We start from the raw sequence: 26,293 nt of genomic DNA on the forward strand, positions 1-26,293 counted from the left end.
GCAAGCCAACGGGTAAAGTCACACAGAAGGCTCCTCTCATGTTTCATCGTCATCTCATCTGATCATTCCAACACACAGGTATTTTCAAAGTGACACGAACATCTGGAATAAAGCTAAGTGAGTGAGAGTGGTGTGAAAATGGTCGTCAAACGCCGCTTTGTTTCATGTACGCCGGCTTGTATATCCGCCGTCCTCAGTCTTCTGCTTTCCCTTTTTGAAAGATGAACACAGACTACCGCCACCTGCTGGTGTGGAGAGTTATTTCCTCTCACGCAGGCGCACAACGTACGTTGTAGTTGGCCGTTGGCTGTAGTCTTTGCGGTGTGTTCAAATACAACTTTTTGACCAAGACAAAGGCAACCTGAGGCGACGCAACTGGTGGACTTCGTCGCCGCTAGTTCTTTGATGTCGGGTTGTGGGTCTGGGCCCTAACACTCATACGATTTTGTCGACTAATCGATTAGTATTTAATCGACAGATTTCTGAAACTGAGTTTCTCCACAAAGAATCACATTAAAGCACCACTTTAAATCTGGTGTTTACCAGAGATGAGCTCAGAAGTTTCTTGGAAATAAGTCATTCAGCATGAAAAAGCATAAAAAACGACTAATGGACTAAAGAAATCTAAGTCGACTAAGACCAAAATGACCGATTAGTCTACTAATCAACATCATCATCACTAATCAACTAAGCAGCCACACTATATACAGACTTCAGTTAGCAATCCTGAGGGTCTACCACAGATCCATTTCTGAACTGCTAAAGAAGTCTAAGGCCAGAAGAGTCAGGCACCTCACTGCCATATTTGTGTTACAATCTGAAATCTGACTGTCTACAATGATTTACATATTATTTATGAATACATTTGAGTGTACGACATGTACACTAGAGCTCAGTTGATACTGGATTTTTTTTTTTTGGCCGATAACCCTAATCCGTTTGAAAGGTTCATTAAAAGCAGAATGTGTAAATAATATATATACTCATGCGAAAATAATCTCTCTCAATCACTTATGACCCATTAGAAGTATGTGGTGGTGTCTGTATCTACAGAGACCCTGCACTCTGCAAGTATTATTATTATTATTGCAAGTATTACTTTGCTGTGTTCAGGACGTTTCTGCCTCTATAAAAATGTAGCGACCAGGCACCAGATTGTCAGTGGCGGACACAGCTTGTTGGCTTTCACCCGCTGGCGAGCACCCTAACCCTTGGTGAGCTGGAAGGAGGGGCCAACTTTAAATGTTGTGTTTACAAACCGCAACAGATAAATCCAGCTAATTCTGCCTTTGAATATACTGATTTTATCTTAATTGCAATTTTTAGCATGCAAAGGTTCTTCAGTGTGTATTGTGAAAATTAAGTTTTGATAATGACTGCTCAATGATGTATATTCTCATCATAATCATGTCAACACTATTTTGTTGGTGCCTCTGCAGAAAGATAACATTTGTATCTAAAAAAATTCTTCATTTATGTGCTGGGGTCCAGCTAATTGTAAAAAGAAAAGCCTTCAAATTGCAGGTTTTAGTTTGCATTAGATAGCAACAAGCTCTTCCAACAGTGTCAGATACATTTTGAGCCAGGCTGGAAGAACTGGAAAATCCAGACTCATGTGAAATCTTCAACAATTACATCAAACTAATCCAGTTATCATGTATGAGGAATGGGGCCCACGACTTCCTGTTGAGCCTTCTGTTGGTGTTGTGTATGGGACCAGTTCAATGTCTATGATGGGCAGTGCTAATTTCATAACCACAATCACAAACCTGTCTTTAACCTGATCCCTAGTCAACTGGGAACACATTACACAAGAATCAAGCTGATTTTGGGTATGCACCTATCCTAACCTTAACTATTCAAGGTCAATGCCTAACTTTAAATATTCAAGGTCAATGCCTAACCTTAACTATTTGAGATCAAGGCCTAACCTTAACTATTTGAGATCAAGGCCTAACCTTAACTATTCAAGGTCAATGCCTAATCTTAACTGTTTGAGATCAATGCCTAACCTCAACCATTCGAGGTTGATGCCTAACCTTAACAATCTCGCGAGAGTTTCCCCAGTTTGGGGGCTCCCTTCTAACCACCACCCTTAAAAAGATCCTCCCAGAAAATGTTACATTTACATCTGAGTGCAGTTAGTTTGCATTCCCTCTGTCCATTCACTGTCATTCATCCGACCCATATCATCATACGTAGTTCTCAACCCATTCCTGTGTGTGTGTGTGTGTGTTTGCTGTATGTGAGTTAAGGCTCACATGGATGCATACAAGTAGGGTATGTACATAAAAACACACATCATGCAATCAAGCACACAAGCATAACAGCAACAGCCTATCTGACGCAGCCCAGGCTGCTCCATGCAAAGTCAAGCGTGTTCGTCCTGAAGCCTATCAGCTCTCCGGGGAGAGAGGCCATCGAGCAGCATTATCGACATTATAGACGCCTCAGCCTGGAGATAGGCTTCACATCGATCCCCTGATTAATTACTATCTGCAGGCAGCAGCCGAGTGAGGGAGAGAGAGAGGGAGGTGAGAATGATAGAAAATGGGGAAAGGGGGGAAGAGTGAAAGTGGAGGGGGATGAAGGATTGGGGAGAGAGAGGAGGGAGAGTACACCTTGTACAATCTATGAATATCAGCTAAAGGCTACACAGTAATCTTCCAGGTGGAATAATATTTTATTGATATATAGGTAGGCAGGAACCCTTATCTTAGCTGCAACCGCCCCCTACCACACAGCCAAGGACAAAATGAAATTCACACATTACTGGGGTGGAAACAACTTGCAAAGACAAGTAGAGGACACTGAAATAGCCACCGTTGAATTCAGGTTGTACTGTACACTAAGCAAATAATAGTGGACATAAGAAGAAAGTAAATATATATATATATATATATATGTATATATATATATATATATATATGTGTAAATTCCATTCTAACCTCCATGTGCATGGCTAATTTAACAGTCAGAACTGGAACTGGACAGGCAAGCTGAGTGGCTAACATTAATGAACTCCAGTTAGATCCTTTGGGCTACACTCCTCATCCTCCCAAGAGACTGTGTTGCACTGTGTGGAACATAAGTCAATAAGCTGTTACAACGCCGGTTTAAGGGCTCCATTAGGGCCAATGCTCAGGAATGGTTGGTACATTTGAATGACAACAAAGCTATTTTTGTTGACCTTGGTATTGTGTATCATTTTGGTCCTTACAGTAGGCGTGTTTCCATTCAACTGTCAAGCGAATTTTAAACAAACTTTTGAAATGTCGCAAAAAAAGAAATACAAATTAGGTTCATTCCCATCAACTGTTTTGGAGTGAATAAACTCTGTAAACTCAAAAGTTGGTGCTATAGGCTGCATGGCTGTAATATAGATGTAATGTAATTACATAGAAGAAGAAGCAGAGGTTGCGAACTTGGAAACAAAACAAGGCCATCTAACCAAAGGCCAAATATTGCTAAGAAGGGAAAGTCAATTATCCGCCATTTTGGACTGTAATCGAGTCGACTTGCATAATGACGCCAGTAAAACATCTGCCTACAAAGGTCAGAACAAAAGTAGAACTAAATTATTTCTAATCTATTGTCATATTTAATGTCTCTACTGAAATGGCCTGTGTTGAACAAGAAAAATATTATAAATATGCATACTATTATAACTATTTACTTACTTTCTTATTTATATATTAACCTTTTTGCCCGGCTGCTTCCCAGAGGAGCATAAAGTGAGCGATGGACATAAATGGAAGTTAGAAAAATCCAGCTCACAGATTTTGAGAACAATTTCAAACTTTTTCATGTCAAGGATCCAAAATGGAGTCCAACAGACCACAGATCATGGATGTAGAAGAGGGTCCAATAGACCACAGACCATGGATGTAGAAGAGGGTCCAGTAGATCACAGACCATGAATGTAGAAGACGGTCCAACAGACCACAGACCATGGATGTAGAAGAGGGTCCAACAGACCACAGACCATGGATGTAGAAGAGGGTCCAACAGACCACAGACCATGGATGTAGAAGAGGGTCCAATAGACCACAGACCATGGATGTAGAAGAGGTTCCAGTAGACCACAGACCATGGATGTAGAAGAGGATCCAACAGACCACAGACCATGGATGTAGAAGAGGGTCCAGTAGACCACAGACCATGGATGTAGAAGAGGGTCCAGTAGACCACAGACCATGGATGTAGAAGAGGGTCCAACAGACAACAGACCATGGATGTAGAAGAGGGTCCAATAGACCACAGACCATGGATGTAGAAGAGGGTCCAACAGACAACAGACCATGGATGTAGAAGAGGGTCCAGTAGACCACAGACCATGAATGTAGAAGAGGGTTCATTAGACTGCAGACCATGGATGTAGAAGAGGGTCCAACAGACCTCAGACCATGGATGTAGAAGAGGGTCCAGTAGACCACAAACCATGGATGTAGAAGAGGGTCCAGTAGACCACAGACCATGGATGTAGAAGAGGGTCCAACAGACCACAGACCATGGATGTAGAAGAGGGTCCAGTAGACCAAAAACCATGGATGTAGAAGAGGGTCCAGTAGACCACAGACCATGGATGTAGAAGAGGGTTCATTAGACCGCAGACCATGGATGTAGAAGAGGGTCCAGTAGACCACAGACCATGGATGTAGAAGAGGGTCCAATAGACCACAGACCATGGATGTAGAAGAGGGTCCAGTAGACCACAGACCATGGATGTAGAAGAGGGTCCAACAGACCACAGACCATGGATAAAGAAGAGGTTTTGTCCTGTGCTTTTGCCCTGCGTGTTAGTAGTAGTAGCCTACAACTCCATTAAATCCTGTTGATGTAATGCTACTAGCACTACTAGCTACTAGCACTACTAGCTACTGGCCGATAGCCGGTTGTTTAGGAACAGAGACGATAATCCATCCACCACGGTACAGTCTTACAGCATACAGCCCATGGGTGTATTAGAAGATAATAACAGTGATGAATTACAGCCAATATATCCATTATTACAGCCGCATACAGCTAGCAGGAAGCTGGCAGAACCCGATATGTCATATGAGCGTGCAGGGCGGTGCAGTCCCGTGGGTCTGATGACCGTTCATTATGACGAAGAAAAGAACTCTGGATTCAGCTGTTAGTTCATTTTACAACTTTTAGGACATAATGATTTAAATGAGGGCTATTTAAGTGTTCGTACTGGGAAGATGATTTACCTCAAAAGAATTATCCTCTGATTTACAGACGTCTCTTTATACATCCACGGCCACAGCACCACCACGGCCATTGGCGTTTAAAGTCCAAAATGGCGGCCATTGTCTTAAAAGCACCGGAGTTTTGCCTCTTTGCTTCTATACACTTGATCTAACCATCTACGAGAGAAATATGGAGAGGTCTTCAGGAATTTGGTTCAATTGGGCAAGTTTTAATAGTTCTTTCATGTCAGCTAGTATTGGACATGTTTCATGCTGTCCGGAGACAAAGACAAGCAATCACGTGTTATGAGAATATCCAAGAAGATGCCGACATCAGAAGCAGCTGATCAGTCATGTAAGTTAAATGTTCGCTATGTCAGACTTTATTTGGCAAAGACGTTTCTATAATACATTTAGGGTATCAACTCTTTTTGGACAAAGGCAAAAATACACCTGAAGCGAGCATAAAAACTTTTTTCGCAATTGAAGTTTTATCGAATTTTCCTTTTTCATACAGCTTTTCTAATGCGATGCAACAAAATGCGAATAAAAATATGTGCATGGAAACACGGCTAGTGTGTGGGAGGGTTTATTAGTTTGACTGTGTGGAAATCGGATGTTTTCACCTCACAGATGACAAACACACTAAAACGTGAGGCTAGTGCTGGCAAAAAAATTAACAAATATTTTCTACTGAGATTTTTTCAAGTTCAGTATGTACCCTGATTGCTTCCAGGAAATAGCCACAGCCTCCCACTCTGAGTGTGACACTGAAAAGTCTCTTGCCTTTTCCAGCCTACTCCTATTATATTTTATAAGCAAAATGGAAGCACCCCAACCTTAATCAGTGTGACAAACTCGTTTGTATATTGTGTGACAAAGTTCAGCTTTAGGCAATGCAGGTGGCCTGTATACTCAACTCGACTGCTCCTAATACCAGTCCTGTATATACTCAATGCCTTCAACACTCCCAGTACATGTCAAACTACTGACAAAGAATACCAAAGAGACCAATTGGGGCTTTGGGGCTTGCCAAATTCCTTTATGTACAGTAACAGAGTCAGTACACTCATTAGCCTGTGGATACTAGTGTTGCACGGTATATCGATACTAGAAAGGTATTGCAATACCCTGCCGTTAAAACCGCTTATCAACAAAGTACATGTACTGTAGAGTTGCACCTGAAGGCAAAATGATAACTCGGAGGCTCCGTAATCTGAACAGAGACGGCAAATTCTTCATTGCTCCCACTTTGTCAACGACAGCGGCGGCACATTGCAGCTTCGCTCTCTCTGTTCTTTCACAATAAAAGCCCTAGACATATACATGCTTACCAGAGGGAACTTAAATTCACTCAGAGCATTTTGCTAAGAGGCAACTCAACGAAATAAACTGGGGAAAAAAAGTTTGTAAACTTGTGTTTGGTGGATTATTTCTCAGTTGTTCCAATGCTAATGGTCATTGTATTTCACATGGTTGGAAAGCCTGTTTATTTACCTTCACATGATGTTCAACTTGTAAGGATCATGCATTTGTGGGATGAGCAGCACAGCTGATTATGTGGGTAGCGCCCAAGAAACATTTGCCAAAATGCTCTGCCAATGGTAAACAGTGTATTCTCCTGTTGGTGTTGACTCTTGTTTTGAGTTGTTTGGTGGATTGGATGATTGAACTCTCTATCAGTAACTAGGAACAACAAGACATATTGACTATTTTACACTTTATTCATTTAATACACCGTCAGGAGCCTCAGTAGTGGGTGGAAGATCCATATGCAGCCACAACAGCCTGGCACCTCCTCCTCATGCTGGTCACCAACCTGGTCACACGTTGCTGTGGGATGGCGTTCCATTCCTCAACCAGGATTCATTGCAGGTCAGCCAGGGTGGTTGTGTTGGTCACTCTAACACGTACAGCACGCCCAAGCTGATCCTACAAGTGTTGAATTGGGTTGAGGTCTGGACTCTTGGCAGGCCGTTCCATTCTCTCTACTCCCACATTGTGGAGGTAGTCTGTGATAACCCTGGCTCTGTGGGGGAGAGCGTTGTCATCTTGGAGGATGAAAATAGGTCCCAGATTGTTTGGAGATATGGGATCGCCACTGGCTGCAGAATCTCATCCCGATATCTCACTGCATTGAGATGGCCTTCAATGATGACAAGCCTTGTTTTGCCAGTGAGGGAGATGCTGCCCCCCCACACCATGACACTGCCCCCACCAAAAGCTGTTACTCCATCGGTTCAACAATCAGCATAGCGTCCTCCACGTCGTCTCCATACTTTGACCCTGCCATCCAACTTTGGCAGACAGAACCTGGACTCATCACTGAACATGACATTCCCCCACATGTTCAGGTTCCATTGTCTCAGTTGTCGACACCAGCGCAAACAGGCCTGACGGTGAAGGGCAGTCATTGCAGACTTCCTGGTAGCCTAATGAGAATACACTGTTTACCGTTGGCAGAGCATTTTGGAACATTTTTCTCTGGCGCTACCCACATAATCAGCTGTGCTGCTCATCGCATAAATGCATGATCCTTACAAGTTGGACATCATTGTGAAGGTAAATAAACAGGCTTTCCAACGATGTAAAATACAATGACCATTAGCATTGTAACAACAGAGAAATAATCCACCAAACACAAGTTTACCAACTTTGTTTTTCCCAGTTTAGTTTACAATAGATGCTTGTACTTACTGTATTTCGGCAAGGATTTATCTTTTTCTACGCAGCAGTGTGACGTGTAAAGGTGGAGCGAAGGTGGATATAAAATGTATGAACACACTATGGTACAATAATTCACTCCCGTTGATTTATGGCTTCTTTTCACATCCTCCGCTGCCTTGCATTGACATTGTTAAAATATTTTCTGTTCTTTCTTTAAATAATAATAATAAAAAAAAATCAAGCTCCATGTTCTGTCATCTATTATTCCATCACTTTTTCTGACGTTTTCAGGTTTTTGCCACGGTATCGTTTCAGTATCGGTATCCAGATATTTAGGCAGGTATCATATCGAAGTCATAATTATTGTATCGTGACAACGCTAGTGGATACTATAGCTTTTAGTGCTTGTTAGTGTTAAAGGTACTGCCGCGGTCAGAAGACACAGGGGAGACCGTAGCTTTGGTCTCAAGGGCCGAAGTCTCTGCTCCTCTGCCTGCCTTCACTCACACACCGCGCTCGTTCTCACTCGCTTTCTCGCTCCACCTCTCACGTGCATGCGCGCACACTACACACTGCAGAAGAGTTAGTTTAGCTCTGAGAATATCTAGTGAATGTTCAGTGGACGTTTGTGCAGAAATAACTGCTGCAGCTCCTCCAGACCAACAGAGGTTTCTCGTGTCTTGTGAAGTGACGGGGCTCCGCAGAGAGAAACGTTATCGTCTCCGACCAAAACTCCGGTGTCTCCCCTGTTCCCTCCGGCCGCGGTCGGGAGGCTGAAGCAGGAAAAGCCAACACTAGGATCAGCATTGATTCATGGAGAGACCTTCGTCTGGTCAGCTAACATTACTGCTAAGCAGCTGAAATATAGAGTGATATTGTGCTTTTAGCTGACGTGTGTCTCCTCACTGTGTTGAGCGATGCTCGTTCATGTCTATGTAGAGCGAGCACAAGCGCGAGCAACAGGACGCTGACTTTCGTTGACTTAACAGCCACAGGTGAAGCTGTTAACAAGACATTTCTGATTCTTACATAGAGTTCCTTTAATCGTTGCTTTACATATTGATTTAAATACTTTCATTGTGTCCAGTTAATTTCTGCTACTGCCATGATACAAAATACAGAGGAGAAGGTAGATCTTTGTTTGTGTAAATTACTATATGAAAAATGATGAATCATAAATTTCTTTACTTCCACTCAATACCAGCACACTTAGTCACAATTAGTGTGCCCTGTACTTGTAAAGCCTACATGGAGTATTATTATTATATCGCGGCAACACAAAACTAGAGCCTCCCACCACTGAGATGTGACATGTAGCCTGTTGAAGTTTTGTGCGAGGTGGATGCTCCGCACGTGCACTGGACTGCAATGTGACTGGGCAGCAGCCGTGAATAATATATTTCGCGTAATTGTAGGTAACGTGTGATACTAGCAAAACAACATCAATAACAGTGATACTGCTGAGTATAGAGTTGTCCCGATACAGATACCAGTATCAGAAATGCGTCCGATACTGCCCAAAATTCGGGATCGGGAATCGGCGAGTACGCCTGTCTATGCTACGATCTGATACCATCATTTATTAACCCAGAAAACAAATCTACCGGATATCAATTTTTCTTCACCGCTCCAAAACAGCAGCCTTCACTGTGCTGTCGCCCTGGATGAATCATGGCTGCCACAGGTAACTACTGTTTTAGAGCAACGAAGAAGAACTGATTGCAGGTAGTTTGTCATGTGACGATAGCAAGCAACCACAGTGTAGTGCTAGTGGAGAGTGTAGCGGTAGTCAGAGCGAGGAAAAGGTCAGCCGTTTGGCAACATTTCACAGTGGAAAATACAAAAAGTAAAACGACGATATGTCCAGTATGTACAGCTTCCGTTTCCAGGGGTGACACTAGTGTTGCCAACTTCTATTGCATTCATTCTCTGCATGTATTTGTTTGTGTTTTACAAAGGGTTTAACCTGAGCCAGGCCATACAACAAAGATAGTAATCATATCAAATCTTTAATAATAATAATTATTATAACTATAGATTTTTAACACGCTGGTATTGGATCGGTACTCCAAAAATGGTATCAGAACATCTGTAGTTGAGTATCATATAGACAAACATTTTTAAAAAATTCCATCTATAAGTAAGCAGAAACCACATGCACATGAAAATAAAATTCAATAAGTCCATTTAAGCTTATCCTCCTCACTCTTTTGCGTTCCTTAAAAAATGACAACAGCTCTTAAAAGAAACAGGGAAGAAACTTTTCTAGTGACAAAGAGAAGCTTCAACTTTGAGTAAAATAAAGCTGTGTTCTACCTTCCGCCCACTCAACTCACCCAACAAGAACTTTAAGGCTGTAGGCGTAGAAAGAGAGAAAGAGTTGTGCTTCATGGGTAATGAATTGATAATTGTCTATCATACTAAGTACATAAGACAAAAACAGAATTATTTAGCTTGTCTAGTTGCAACATTAAAAGATGAGAAACCCTCTTATTTAATATTTCATATGGGAAAATTGTATGAACTAGAAAGAAAGGGTGCTTGTTGTTTCTGTTTTGCTGTTACCATCTTTTGTGTCACTGAAGATGTCTGAAGAGAGGGAGGGAGGCAGAGCGAGGACTGAGGAGAGACAAAGAGAACTATCCAGAAGTATCTCGAACAGAAACATAGAGAGCAAAACCCAACGAAGAGCAAGAAAGAGAAAGAAGCGTCATCAAAGCGCCCTTTAGTGACTGGCTGCTGATCAGAGGGCAGATATCAAACAGCAGCTTGGTAATAAGGTGACAGTTGATCCACGCACTGTTTGACTGTCTCTACCTCAGCACTAAGACAACAGCAGGCCAACTGTTGTGTGTGTGGGTGTGGGTGTGTATGAGTATGTGTTTGTAACTCTCTGGCTATTTTCCGCCTGTCTGTCTGTGCATTTGTATTTGTGTTGCTTTTGTGTGAGCGTGTGTGCGTGTGTGTGTGTGTGTGTGTGTATCAGTGCAGTGCATTTTTTCAATCCCACTGACCTGAAAAGCTCTGTTAATGCTGGATCCACAGGCACTGAGAGAGAGAGAGAGAGAGAGAGAGAGATATTATGAAACAGGCCTAACTTGTGCATGCTAAATCCACACACTCTTTGTATAACACACACAAAGGAACCTGCTGAATAGTTGATCATTGTGACTTATTTGTAGCTTTACCATGAAATAAATTACCAGCGAAACACTTAAAGCGCAGTAAAATATAGAAACATAGTTGTATTTGTGTAGCAAACAAGACATATATTGATTTTAGAACATATCTTTGCCTTAAGGCCTTTACACACCGGGAGCGTGGTTAATAAATGACACGGAAATGCGAAATATTCGCCTGTGAATATTATATTTCTCAGGAAAAAAGTTTAGTTTTAAAGTTTGGCGTCTTGGTTTGGACTACAAAGTTTCATAAATATAGGTGCAACTCAATTGGTTCCGCACAATGTGATTGGTTGATGCCTTTATTTGTGGCAAATGCAAAATGTGGGTAAAATCCAATTGGACAATTTCAGATATTTAATATTAAGTTATTTTTAAACAAAAATATATTATTAGGTTGATGTCTTTTATTTGTCTACTGTGTTTTGTTTTTGTTTCCACATTTGTTCTATACAATATGTTACATGCTTTTATATATTGTTTGATGTGGATATCCATATACCAGTATATAACCATTTATATGGTACTTATATAGTTATTTATATGGTAGTTAATTTTAAAATGTTGATGTTGAGATTTAAAGGCCTTTACACATTAGAGACGTGACAAATAAATGACACGAAAATGCAGAATACTCGCCTGCAAACATTAAATGTCTAAGGTTGCCTTTGTCAAGGTTGAAAGGAGTAATGAAGTTTGACGTCTTGGTTCGGACTACAGAGCCTCCATGTTGTTGTTTTAAAAAAATAGACGCAACTCAACTGGTTCCGCACATTGTGATTGGTTCTTTATTCAGAAAATTAACCTTGAAAAGATTACATTGCTTTTTCGTCACTTAATATTCGCGGTCTGTGTCAAAGTACTCCGAATAAAAACAACAGTTCGAAAAAACTTATTGACGTGAGAATTAAAAAAAAATATCCCCGCCGGTGTGTAACGGCCTTTATGTTGATCATTTAGTACTTCTAAAAGATAATTCTGCTATATGCATTTCTTTAAAAGATCCATTTCTCAATAACCTTTATCTGAAATAGTTTAAAGTGTGACTAGAGAACAACTGCTTACACAGTAGTTGTGTACATGTTTTTTAGTATATGTATGTGTATATGGAAGGTGTATAGTATGTGATTAGAGGATTGACTTTGCATGTTGTGCTCATTGTTTTTCTGTTTGTGTTATTAAAAAAAATCAGGACATTATTAGTATATCAATTTTGTATTTTGAGATTAAAAAATAGTTTAAAAAAAATTAATGATGCAAAATGTGGGTAAAAACCAATTAGATACTTTTAAAGAAAGGTATTTGCAGTGGAAATATATTGCAGTTTATTGTAAATATTATCATTATTATTGTTGTATTGTTATTATTACATTGATGTATTTTGTTTGTGTTTTTTTTTTACCAGTCTACTCTGTTTTATATGTATTATTTAGTTCCCACATTTGTTCTATACAATATGTTACATGTTCTTGTGATGTTTTTATATTTTGGTGAGCTAAAGACAATTTTCCAACTCTGGTGGACACTTTTTCATGTTTGAGAGCATCACATTTTAAATGAACAACAATATATTAGCCTTATCCTATAAGTTCATAAATGATAACATGTTGATGTTGAGATCTAACACTGTCCAGTTAATACTGAGTGACATGTTCAGTAAACCGGACTGACTTGTTGGTAAAATGAAGACAAAATGTGACACACAACTGCAGTGGTGAAATACTTTATAATGGGCTTCACCAAAAATTAAGATTGTGATTTTGTTTTTAAAAGTTAGAAATATTTAGGCTACAAAATAGGAATCACTTCTTATTGCCTGTATAGTGCACTATATCTACGCCATTTTATTAGAGTGTCTGAATTCTGAGTGTGAAATGTATCCACTTTATAGTGTCTTAAAAAATAAACCCTTTCCACAGCAGACATTTTGACTTGACAAGTGCCATATGAAACAAACAAAGTGTCCATGGTGAGTATATTAAATCGTTAAACATTGCTGCTCTCTATAGAGTAAACTACCTAAGTAGTGAATGAGTGAATGGATGATGGAGTGATTTGGGACACAGCCCTAAAGATGATTTCAGTGCCAGTCCTCCACTCACACATTTGTTCTCTCTTTGGCCGACTAGCAGAGGACACGTGTAACTCAATCAAACAAGGGCCTCGTGGTCACAGTCTTCACTACACAGAGCTTGATCCACTTGATGTAGGGTCAATGGTCACCACCTCGTTCTTTGTTCAGTCAAAGATGTTAGACACTTTCTAAAGTTAATGGAAATCAAATATGCATCAAGAGGGTCCTCTGATTAAAACATGCTCACCTCTTTTTAGATGCTTTAGACCTGTGAGAGTGGAAATGGGGGGGATTGTTGGGAATAAGATGGGGGCTGGTGAGCATTTTCAGGTTTTTTGCTTAGTTTTATTTGACCAAGTAAGGTGCAAGTGCGTAATGCCTCCAAAAGCTAAAGGAAAGCTAATGTTCTCTCTCCAATATTCACTGCTAAACCAACTCCAAAACACACTGGACGCTCACTGAGCTTCTGCTACTTCGTGCTGGTTGTGCAAATGGTTTGCAAGAACATGCTAACATTTTTGGCCGTTCTGTATCCTTCTGACGATCACTCACAGGTCTACCACCAAGTCTGAAGTAAGACCCAAGTCTTTTGGTCCAAGTCTAAAGTAAGACCCAAGTCATTTGGTCCACGTCTAAAGTAAGACTCAAGTCATTTGGTGTAAGTATGAAGTAAGACCCAAGTAATTTGGTCCAAGTCTGAAGTAAATCCCAAGTCATTTGGTCTAAGTATGAAGTAAGTCCCAAGTCATTTAGTCCAAGTCTGAAGTAAATCCCAAGTCATTTGGTCCACGTCTAAAGTAAGACTCAAGTCATTTGGTGTAAGTATGAAGTAAGACCCAAGTAATTTGGTCCAAGTCTGAAGTAAGTCCCAAGTCATTTGGTCTAAGTATGAAGTAAGTCCCAAGTCATTTAGTCCAAGTATGAAGTAAGACCCAAGTCATTTGGTCCAAGTCTGAAGTAAGTCCCAAGTCATTTGGTCTAAGTATGAAATAAGTCCCAAGTCATTTAGTCCAAGTCTGAAGTAAGTCCCAAGTCATTTGGTTCAAGTCTAAAGTAAGACTCAAGTCATTTGGTGTAAGTATGAAGTAAGACCCCAGTAATTTGGTCCAAGTCTGAAGTAAGTCCCAAGTCATTTGGTCTAAGTATGAAGTAAGTCCCAAGTCATTTGGTCTAAGTATGAAATAAGTCCCAAGTCATTTAGTCCAAGTCTGAAGTAAATCCCAAGTCATTTGGTCCACGTCTAAAGTAAGACTCAAGTCATTTGGTGTAAGTATGAAGTAAGACCCAAGTAATTTGGTCCAAGTCTGAAGTAAATCCCAAGTCATTTGGTCTAAGTATGAAGTAAGTCCCAAGTCATTTAGTCCAAGTCTGAAGTAAATCCCAAGTCATTTGGTCCAAGTCTAAAGTAAAACCCAAGTCATTTGGTGTAAGTATGAAGTAAGACCCAAGTAATTTGGTCCAAGTCTGAAGTAAGTCCCAAGTCATTTGGTCTAAGTATGAAGTAAGTCCCAAGTCTTTTGGTCCAAGTCTAAAGTAAGACCCAAGTCATTTGGTTCAAGTCTGAAGTAAGACCCTAGTCATTTGGTCCAATTCTAAAGTAAGACCCAGATCATTTGGTCCAAGTCTGAAGTAAATCCCAAGTCATTTGGTCCAAGTCTGAAGTAAGTCCCAAGTCATTTAGTCCAAGTCTGAAGTAAATCCCAAGTCATTTGGTCCAAGTCTAAAGTAAGACCCAAGTCATTTGGTCCAAGTCTGAAGTAAGTCCCAAGTCATTTCGTCTAAGTATGAAGTAAGTCCCAAGTCATTTAGTCCAAGTCTGAAGTAAATCCCAAGTCATTTGGTCCACGTCTAAAGTAAGACTCAAGTCATTTGGTGTAAGTATGAAGTAAGACCCAAGCAATTTGGTCCAAGTCTGAAGTAAGTCCCAAGTCATTTGGTCTAAGTATGAAGTAAGTCCCAAGTTATTTAGTCCAAGTATGAAGTAAGACCCAAGTCATTTGGTCCAAGTCTGAAGTAAGTCCCAAGTCATTTGGTCTAAGTATGAAATAAGTCCCAAGTCATTTAGTCCAAGTCTGAAGTAAGTCCCAAGTCATTTGGTTCAAGTCTAAAGTAAATCCCAAGTCATTTGGTCCAAGTCTAAAGTAAGACCCAAGTCATTTGATCTAAGTATGAAGTAAGTCCCAAGTCATTTAGTCCAAGTCTGAAGTAAGTCCCAAGTCATTTGGTTCAAGTCTAAAGTAAGTCCCAAGTCATTATGTCCAAGTCTCAAGCAAGTTCCAAGTCATTTTTTTCTTGGGCAAGTCAAGTCACGTCACAGGCTATATCAAGTGTAGTCGAGTCCGTAGTTAAGGCACGTCTAGTCCCAAGTCAAGTCTTTAGTCTTACCTGCAGTATCCGGTCTATATAAAGAGAAAAGACAAGGTATTAGTACCAGTCTAATTATAATATTATTGGCCAATGTATCTAACATATTCAAAAAGTATGACAATGATTTGAATTTGTATTCTAATTATTGACATTCACTTCAATGAATGTAATCAAACAAAAAACAAATAACTTTATAAAAGCGTATGTATTTCTTAATTTCTTCTCAATCCAAAAAATCACCCCCCAATCACTTTGAAAGGGGAGGACAGTTTTTTTTTTTTTGAAAATGAACACAGACAAGTCATTCGAGTCATATCTCAAGTCATGAGTCTTTAACTTCCACGTCTAAGTCGAGTCTGAAGTCATTTATTTTCTGTGTTACTGCTCTAAATGAACACATCTGGTCGGGTGTTTTTCAATGTACAGGAACAAGCTAATGTTTATTTTATTTTATTTTATTTATTTATTTTTTAAATGTGGGTTTATTTTTTTTAGGGTTTTACTCCCCCAAACCTGGTTCTGACTGATGATTTCAGCCTTATTGAGGTGGATCTATTTAATGTAATCAAAGTCTTGTTGACACTAAACTAGAATGACCTCCTTGTGGTTGTATGGCTCCATCAACCAGTAATGTTGCAGTTTACATCCATGTCTGTCCAAAATGTCATCTCCACATCATTTTATCCTGTTAGACATTTGTGTACAATTGTCATAATGAGCATATTCATTTTTGACTTATGGCCGAAAACATGTTATCAGTTCATCCTTCAGTCCGAGTGGACGTTTGTGCTAAATTTGAGGAAATTCCCTCCAGGCGTTCCTGAGATATCACGTTCACGAGAATGTGACGGAAGGACGGATGGACGAAAACATAATGCTTTCGGCCTCGGCTGTTGCTGTAGCAGATGCATAAAAAAATAATAAAATATGAAAAAGTGTCTCTGGTTTATCAGCTAAAACTGAGAGTCACCTGTTCTTTTTTTTTTTTTTAAAGTTCCATCATTTGTTTTCACTTTGCACTACGTATCGTTTTGTAGGATTAGATGTCACTGTGGGAGATATTCCATTTTGAACAAAGCCCTTAAAATGTGGACTTTGTCATTCTGTTTCTGTAAGATATATAAAAATAGAGGCAGAGGAAGAGAGAGCAGTGAGGAGAGGCAACTCAACTGTGACAGTCTGGGATTTGTGCAGTGGTGTGTGTACAGTATATGTGCGTGCTTGTGTCTGTGCATGTGTGTGTTTGTGTTGGGGGGAGTGAAGGTCACCCTGAATGGCGGTGGCGCTGTGTGTTTGTGTGTGTGTGTGTCCGTGCAGATACCTTTGGAGCGTGTTCGATGGCGCTTATCGTCTGCATCCACCTCCATCTGCAGAGAAGCCACAAACAAGCTGTTCAACACACAACTCACAGCATTGCAAAATGATCTTTAATTTGGATACACGTTCCTTCACGTTCGGGGTACTTTGTTCCTCCTTGTCAAACATGCAATTCACACCTGATGTTTGGAACACTTAGATGTAACATTTCAGGTACTGTACTGTAGATAATGGCCTGACTCACTGTCGTTTAAAGACTCCTGTTCTTGTTACGTTAAACCATCGCTGAGTAAATGAGACTCGCGGTATAAAATCTCTCAGCCAATACATCTGTCCTGCTGTATTCATAATCATTTATACTAATGGATCTCTTCAATCAAAAGTAAATTTTTAGTGTATCATTCATTATGTCAGAAGTGTACTCAATATTTCAGGGAATAACTCAAAACTAACACAACTTACAGTATGCAAAGACTCATATTTGGCCAAGACAGAATAACAGATCAGTTAGTTTGTGAAAATGTTTGAGGAAATGTTTTATGAATAATCCAACCCGTTCTCACTCCCAACTTGTTAAATACCACCACTTAGTCTGCGCCCCCCGGAGTCTGATACCGACGCACCCTTTAGCGTCTGTATGAGACGCACCGGGCTTTCAACTAACTCCAATGTAAACCCAGAGTTACGTCAGAGCAACTGACGTAGTGTAAAGAGTGAGAAAGTCTATGTAAGGTGGGAGGGTCAAACAAACACAGGACTGTCACCCAGGAGACCGCTGTTCATGTCCAATGTGAAACCAAGTCAATGTTGACTTATTTTAACGTAGTATTGTTACTTGACTTTACTTTACTAATGCCAGTTACGTAACAAGCGTAGTTATTTTACGGAAAAAAACACACTTTACTAAAAACTAGGGTTATTGCAATACCGTGCAATTGACAAGCAACTGCCACAACAGCTATGTTCACCTTTTTTTCTTTTTTTTAATTCTTTGCAATGGGAGTGCCGCATATATGCTACGAACGGCAGCAGCATGCACTCTACCTTGTGCCGACATTTTTACTTCCATACATAGCAACCAGACGCAATCAAAGCGTCACAGCTGAAAAAACAGTGCTCATTGACTCTCTGTGCTCTGCATTTAACAACAAACAAGTATTTAATTTGTTTTAAAACGGTCTTCTTTGTCATTTAACAAATTAAGCTTATTTTTACAGCATGAAAAGCAGGATAAATAAAGTAATTTGCAAAAAAGAAAAAGAAAAAGAAAAAAGCATATCGCGCTGTTCAGCCATTGTCACAGCAGAGGAAACTCCTTCACCACGTCAGCCCTACTCCAAATTAAGTAAATCTCAAAAGTAAAGGAAGTAAGTAACCCTAAAGTAACATTTTGAAAAGAGACTGTAGTGAGTGAAAGTGTACGTTTCCTGTGAACACACAAACATTTTTATTTTGAAAAGACACTATGCATCTAACAAGCGGAAATTGACATGCCTTCCCTGACACATCCCAAAGTGACGCTAGAGGGGTAGTGGCGGAGTGGGAGTGGGAATATGTTGCATCATATATTTCATTTTCAAAAATTCACATTTTGAAATGATGCAAAACATAATTTCTGAAGCATTCATTAATCATCCTCTCCATCCATCCAGCTCTCCAGCTGTCCAACCGTTCATGCACTCACTCATGAATGTGTGACCAGCTATCAGTCATGTTACAGATGTACTGCAGACATAACACCATCCAACATTAACAGCATGGTTTCCATTTATGCCGTCTCCTCCTCGCCATTCAGGCCTTTCAAGCTCTTCATATGCCAGAGTAAGCATTATCCTCCCTTCCACCTCTCTTTCATGTATGTCAGACCAACATCATCCCTCTAAAGGTAGCTCTATCCCCTCACCAACACATCATAAATTGTTGAGGAACCTAAACGTCGCTCTGTTATTTCCAGATGTCCCTAAATATTCATGCTCGCTGGGTTTGGACTATGACGGGGGCCGAGGCCCTGTTTGGATGTCTCTTTTTATTAAACATGATTTATTAACACCACACTTACTGTACTGTAGAGCCCCTCAGCCCTAATGGTGTGTTGCTTTATGAATGCCCATAAATGTTTCAACGGGAGAAAAATAAAATGATGAAAGGCGAGGATACCTTGTAAATCTTATTAGCGGAGCAGGGAGGGAACGACTCCGAGTATTTTGGGGAGGGCGATCTAAACTATCTTTACATGTAATATTCTGTATATATACTGTATATATCTTGTACATGAAGCATAACTGTGGTTACTATGGCAATGGAAGAGAAATCCTTCCTCGAGAAAAAAAGGAAAGAAAAAGGGAAATAAGTCCTTCTGAATCCTCTCCCCTTTCAGGCACTCATTCAGACAGAGCCTGAGCATAGAGCAGTGTGTGAGTGTACGTATGTGAGAGCATAACCTTGACTTTTTCTGAAGTAGTCATGTGAGCAAAGTGGAGTTAGTCCCCTCTCGCTGAGCATCTCTCATCGGTCTAATCATTGGTCTGTTTTATCAAAGCTTCTCTGGAACAATCTGCAGAAAGAGCAGGAGTGGTAGCGTCTCTTCAACATGTGCCATCCACTTTAAAGTGGAACAGAAATCATGTTGCATACGTCGCACATGGACTCTTTAATGTCTAAACACTAGGGTGCAGACATATAGCACCTTGCCCTAAATGCCTGCATACCTTGACACAGTAGCTAACTCTTTAGACAAGAGCTCACTTGTGCCACACATTCAAAAAGACATTAAACATCAATGGCACAATTAATTCAATGTCCAATTCATTTAAAATCCAAGCTTTGATATGTTTCTGTTTGTCATATTTTCTCTATTTTAGCTACTGTGTGCTCCGTGCTGCAGTTTCTGTAATATAATACCCAGAGATCAGTCAATCAGTGTGGGTGGTCATGAATATGAAGTTTCTGTAGGTGGCGCTCTTTTCTTTCTCTGTTCAGCCATGGAAGGTATTGTTCCTCCCACCACTTCTCTAAACTAGTGCTGATGGTAGAAAAGACAAACTTTTCCAACAGCATTAGCATTTCTATCATACTCAGTGATGAGAAAGAACCATTTGTTTATATGAAAATGTTACTGATAATTGCATCAATATGTGTGTGTGTGTGTGTGTATATATATATATATATATATATATATTTTAAAAATGTTCTTCAAATGTTATGTAGAGATATGCAATGACACTATTGTGTTCTGTGTAGTGAAAATCTGATATCCAACACACCTAACATCTCTAACACACACACACACACACACATATTCAGTATACTAGGACTGCCAATCGATTAAAAATCTAATCGCGATTAATCGCAAATTAATGAAAAAAAATTGTATCTGTATATTATATATATATATATATATATATACGTATATATATATATATATACACATGTATATATATATATATATATATATATTATCAACATGGCAGTGGAGTGGGAAAATATGCTGCTTTATACAAATGTACACACGTAGGCAAAATTGTTGGTACCCTTCCGTTAAAGAAAGAAAAACCCACAATGGTCACTGAAATAACTTGAAACTGACAAAAGTAATAATAAATACAAATTCACTGAAAATGAACTAATGAAAATCAGACATTGTTTTTGAATTGTGGTTCAACAGAATCATTTTAAAAAACAAACTAATGAAACTGGCCTGGACAAAAATGATGGTACCCCTAGAAAAGATGTAAAATAATTTGACCATAGGGACATGTTAAACTAAGGTGTGTCCTGTAAATAGCATCACAGGTGTCTTCAAACTTGTAATCAGTCAGTCTGCCTATTTAAAGGGTCAAAAGAAGTCACTGTGCTGCTTGGTATCATGGTGTGTACCACACTGAACATGGACCACAGAAAGCTAAGGAGAGAGTTGTCTCAGGAGATTAGAAAGAAAATTATAGACCTTCATGTTAAAGGTAAAGGCTATAAGACCATCTCCAAGCAGCTTGATGTTCCTGTGACTACAGCTGCACATATTATTCAGAAGTTTAAGGTCCACGGGACTGTAGCCTACCTCCCTGGACGTGGCCACAAGAGGAAAATTGATGACAAATTGAAGAGACGGATAATACGAATGGTAACCAAAGAGCCCAGAACAACTTCCAAAGAGATTAGAGGTGAACTCCAAGGTCAAGGTACTTCAGTGTCAGATCGCACCATCCGTCACTGTTTGAGCCAAAGTAGACTTAATGGAAGACAACCGAGGAGGACACCAAATCATAAAAAAGCGAGACTGGAATTTGCCAAAATGCATATTGACAAGCCACAAAGCTTCTGGGAGAATGTCCTTTGGACAGATGAGACAAAACTGGAGCTTTTTGGCAAGTCACATCAGCTCTATGTTCACAGACGCAAAAATGAAGCATACAAAGAAAAGAACACTGTACCTAATGTGAAACATGGAGGAGGCTCGGTTATGTTCTGGGGCTTCTTTGTTTCATCTGACACAGGGTATCTTGAATCTGTGCAGGGTACAATGAAATCTCAAGACTATCAAGGCATTCTGGAGCGAAATGTGCTGCCCAGTGTCAGAAAGTTTGGTCTCAGTTGCAGGTCATGGGTCCTCAAACAGGATAATGACCCAAAACACAGCTAAAAACACCCAAGAATGGCTAAGAACAAAACATTGGACTATCCTGAAGTGGCCTTCTATGAGCCCTGATCTAAATCCTATTGAACATCTGTGGAAGGAGCTGAAACATGCAGTCTGGAGAAGGCACCCTTCAAACCTGAGACAGCTAGAGCAGTTTGCTCACGAGGAGTGGGCCAAAATACCTGTCGACAGGTGAGGAAGTCTCATTGAGAGTTACAGAAATCGCTTGTTTGCAGTGATTGCCTCGAAAGGTTGTACAACTAAATATTAAGTTAAGGGTACCATCATTTTTGTCCAGGCCAGTTTCATTAGTTTGTTTTTTAAAATGATTCAGTTGAACCACAATTCAAAAGCAATATCTGATTTTCATTAGTTCATTTTCAGTGAATTTGTATTTATTATTACTTTTGTCAGTTTCAAGTTATTTCAGTGACCATTGTGGGTTTTTCTTTCTTTAACGGAAGGGTACCAACAATTTTGCCTACGTGTGTATGTATATATTTATTATTGTAAATCATTTAACAACACAGAACAATGACAGATATTGTCCAGAAACCCTCACAGGTACTGCATTTAGCATAAAACAATATGCTCCAATCATAACATGACAAACTGCAGCCCAACAGGCAACAACAGCTGTCAGTGTGTCAGTGTGCTGACTTGACTATGACTTGCCCCAAACGTCATGTGATTATCATAAAGTGGGCATGTCTGTAAAGGGGAGACTCGTGGGTACCCATAGAACCCATTTACATTCACTGATCTGGAGGTCAGAGGTCAAGGGACCCCTTTGAAGATGGCCATGACAGTTTTTCCTCGCCGAAATATAGCACAAGTTTGGAGCGTTATTTAACCTCCTTCGAGACAAGCTAGTATGACATGGTTGGTACCGATGGATTCATCAGGTTTTCTAGTTTCATATGATACCAGTATCTTCTAGCTTTGAGCCGCTACAACCTAAAAATTGCAAGTTGCGTTAATGCGTCAAAGAAGTTAGTAAGTTAGTAGCGTTAAATCTAATTTGCGTTAACGTGTTAACTTCAACAGCCATAGTGTGTGTGTTAGTGTGTGTGTGTGTGTGTGTGTGTGTGTGCGTGTATATATATTAATCTCTTTGCAGCAGTTTCTTGAACCTACTAGAGCGAGCGAGGTTTGAACATGAAATTAATGAAATATTGAAAACAAGAGAGATAGTCTCAACCTGCTCTCAGAATGTTAAAAGAAACATATCATCTGTTGACTAAGATATGCATACATGTTTAGTTGCAGTGCACACTACCAGTGCACACTACTATCTGAAGCTGTCAGACTCTCTCTGAGGGCCCAGGTTTTCAGCACGGCCTGCATCGCCACTGAACACGGCGTCTACGAGTGAATCCAGGAGCAGAATAAAAAAACAAAGTCTCGTCGCCTCCACTTCCTTCCCTCAAGGCTCCTCGTGAGCGTTGGACCCAGAAAGCATGCACACGCCTCTGCGGCTCACCATATGTTGGAGGGCCCTCATATTCTATCTGGCTTTTTCTCTCTCTTAGCACCCCATGGGAAAATGTCACGGCTGTAATGAAGGTTAGCCTGCTTATTGAGGATTAGGAGGAGGCCCACTCCTTCTCTGTCTGCGTCTCAATTAGACCCTGGATCAATGTCATTACAGGCCCAGATGAATAACCACAGAGTCACGTTGAGTCAAGCACCAAAACTTCAGGGTGGCTGTAAGAAAACACGTATAATGAAGCAAACTCCAAAATAAATTCTGCATGTGCTCCTATTTCCACACAACCATTACATTATATCATTTAAATATCAATTCAAATTAATTGTATATCAAAATTCATAGCATTGCTTTCCAGTGAAAATGATGTATCTCCACATTTAGTGATTTTACATTTTTCAGATAAAGTGTTTCTTTTCAGGTTGAGAAAAATATCATATCATCTTTCATAAGATAAATAAACCATTTAAAAACACACTAGAATATCGGAGAAATGCATTGTTAAAAAAGCTAGAGTTTCTCCTTTTGGAGTTAAATTTTCTTTTTTCACAGGACAATGAAAATAGAGTGCTTTACAAATATATGTATGTTTTCTAATTTGTAATGATTTTTAACTTGTATTTTTATTTATTCTAAACTTACCGCATTTATTAAAATTGTAATTTAACAGCAGTTATTAGTGTGATCCGTCACCTAAATGAAAGCAGTGCAGTGTGTAGGAATTGTTGGCATCTAGCAGTGAGGTTGCAGATTGCTACCAACTGAAACTTCTCCCGTGTGCCAAGCGTGTAGAACTACGGTGGCAGACGTGAAAAACGTGAATGGCCCTCTCTTGAGCAGGTCTTTGGTTTGTCCGTTCTGGGCTACTGTAGAAACATGGTGGCTGGCTCCGTGAAGAGGACCCGCTCCTATGTGTGTAAAACTATTTTGAAATCTCTCAGTAGGGGGCGCCATCAGTTCAAAATGTGCATGGGCTTGGTGCAAATTTGGCCATAAATCAATTACAATTCGTCCAAACATCCCCAAACTTGCTGGATATTTTTATTAAGCTTTTGAAAAAGGAAACAAAATGCTTCCCAATAAATACGACAGGCGGGACTTTAGAGCGTACAGTTACTCTAACTCTAACTGAAGTGACTTTGTGAAGCCTAAAAGCCGCTCATTGCTGCTTGCGGCTTTCATATTAGCAATTGAGCTGCTTCGTTCTATGGAGCGAAAACAGGCCGTTGTAAAGCTGTAATGTTTATTACATTTATTTCATGATTATTTTTTTTTAAGTTTCTGTAGGTGGCGGTCTTTTCTTTCTCTGTCCAGCCATGGAAGGTATTGTTCCTCCACCTTCTTCTCTAAACTAATGCTGCTGTTAGAAAAGAAAAACGTCTCACTTTTCACATGGGTATATATATATATACATATTTTTTTCCCCCGTATTTTCTATAGATATCGCAATTGTAAACGGCTCATTCTAAGGTAACGAAAACACAACGATTCATATTTTCCGGTCATTATACATAAAGGAAAATATAGTTATTAATATCATATATGAATTCCATTTCTGCCAACAGATCCCCTAAATGCTATACACTGTTCCTTTAACTTAACTCCCCATTTCACACATGACCTCCACTGGGATTCAGTTGGTATATTCCAAAAACCAAGCACAAGCCAGAAGGTAATTAGGTAAAAAGCCTGCTGTACTTCATATTCCTATTTACCATTCATTGCCTCTAAAAGTGTATGACAGAAGTTCTCCCCATGTTTTGTAATTTGCATCCATGAATTTTAATCCACGTGGCGTATTATGCAGAATATATTGTGCAAGGATTTTATTCACTTTCGGAATACACAAGGTCTGGGATGAGACGGCTGCATGAAGGGAAAATGGGATGAGATGGCTGCATTCCATTTCAAATACACACCATCTATAAACACAAGATAAATTATCAAAGACTAACATCTTTTGAAAATAGCATGCATATTGAGTATGGAATGGTGAATGCAGCTAAACTTTATACATTTTATTCAGCGTACATATTGAAAGAAGGAAGCTGTCCAAATGCCAACTGTGTTTGTGTCAGTAATATTGATTGTAAAGTCGGCATCAAAACCAATATGTAAATTGTCCTTGGAAATTAAAGTGGCTGTGCCTATTAAATTGTCTTCATCATTACACAGGACACAGGAATGCCATCAGACAAAGAGCATACAAAAATAAAAAGAGGGCTTTTTTGGTGTTTGATAGAGAAGAATCGGGATATTGCTGCGAATTAAACATGATGAGAAATGCAGTGATTATTGTAATATGCACTGAGACTAGCATTTTGTGTGTGTGTGTGTGTGTGTGTGTGTGTGTGTGTGTGTTTAGCATTTTGGTGGTGGTGATGGGGGGATGGGGGGGTGCTCAGACATCTGTCACAACAATTCACATCGTTATCAGTTTCCCTTTGTTTTCACCTTGAAGTTTTGGGAGAATGCGTTTCAGGCATATGGCGCCCAACCCGCCCTCCGCCACAAACACACACACACACACACACACGCACACGCACACGCACACGCACACACACACACACACACACACACACACACACACACACACACACATACATTCACACACTCACACTCTGACATTGGTATTCCGTACAGTGTAGCGGTAGGGAGCCACCAAAACTGCGCTGGCACTATCAAATTTCACTGCAAATAGGTATTTACGCCGTGCATCATCTAGTGACAGTAAACATGTGTGCCAAACCGATGCTAAGTGCATCTGAATGAGTGTGAAGGGCTGTGGAGATAGCATCTGAGTGGGCGCTGACAGTCGGAGTGAGAAAGAGAGCGAGGGTGATGGAGACAGAAAGAGAGACTGAAATCCGGAGAGCGATTCCTAACTAGTACGGAAAATGGCTTCAGTGAAATGGTTAGAGTGGGAAAAGCTGTGATCAGAATACAATACGACAATTTCTCAGCTGGTCCAGTGATGACAGTTACAGTGCAGGATAAAAAGGAATTGTGTTTGTTACTTAGGCCCTGTCCACACGTATGCAGATATTTTTAATAATGGATATTTCCCTCTACGTTTTGACCTCGTCCACTCACAAACAGAGTTTTGGGTCACAAAAAGGGATATTTTTGAAATCGCTTTCTACGGTGCAGATTTTTAAAAACAGTGGTAAATTTGTGTTGGTGTGGACGTGTAAAACGAAGTGTTTAGGAAACGATGACGTCCTCTCCTCATTTCGCATATGCCCATTGTTGCTTTGTGTAGTAAAACAATAACAAAGATGGCGGACTACCGGCTTTTTATGGTTTGTTAGCACTGCTCTGACTTATTACTAACTTTTAATTTTATAATGGAGATTTGTGTTGTGA

At 39.9% G+C, this 26,293-nt stretch overlaps 1 protein-coding gene and 1 long non-coding RNA gene across 2 annotated transcripts in view; one reads left to right on the forward strand and one right to left on the reverse strand.

The window, feature by feature from the left end:
• Positions 1–26,293, reverse strand: part of myt1lb (myelin transcription factor 1-like, b) — a 180,762-nt gene that overhangs the window by 93,265 nt on the left and 61,204 nt on the right. The window contains 2 exon segments of the mRNA XM_037796754.1: positions 10,877–10,910; positions 16,807–16,852. The gene's annotated coding sequence lies outside the window, so the exon portion shown is untranslated.
• Positions 5,446–13,883, forward strand: LOC119504542. The gene is made up of 3 exons (XR_005210585.1): positions 5,446–5,774; positions 11,083–11,086; positions 13,872–13,883. It is a non-coding gene; the product is annotated as an uncharacterized LOC119504542 (long non-coding RNA).

Source organism: Sebastes umbrosus, chromosome 16 (assembly GCF_015220745.1).
Source record: "Sebastes umbrosus isolate fSebUmb1 chromosome 16, fSebUmb1.pri, whole genome shotgun sequence".
Classification (NCBI taxonomy): domain Eukaryota; kingdom Metazoa; phylum Chordata; class Actinopteri; order Perciformes; family Sebastidae; genus Sebastes; species Sebastes umbrosus.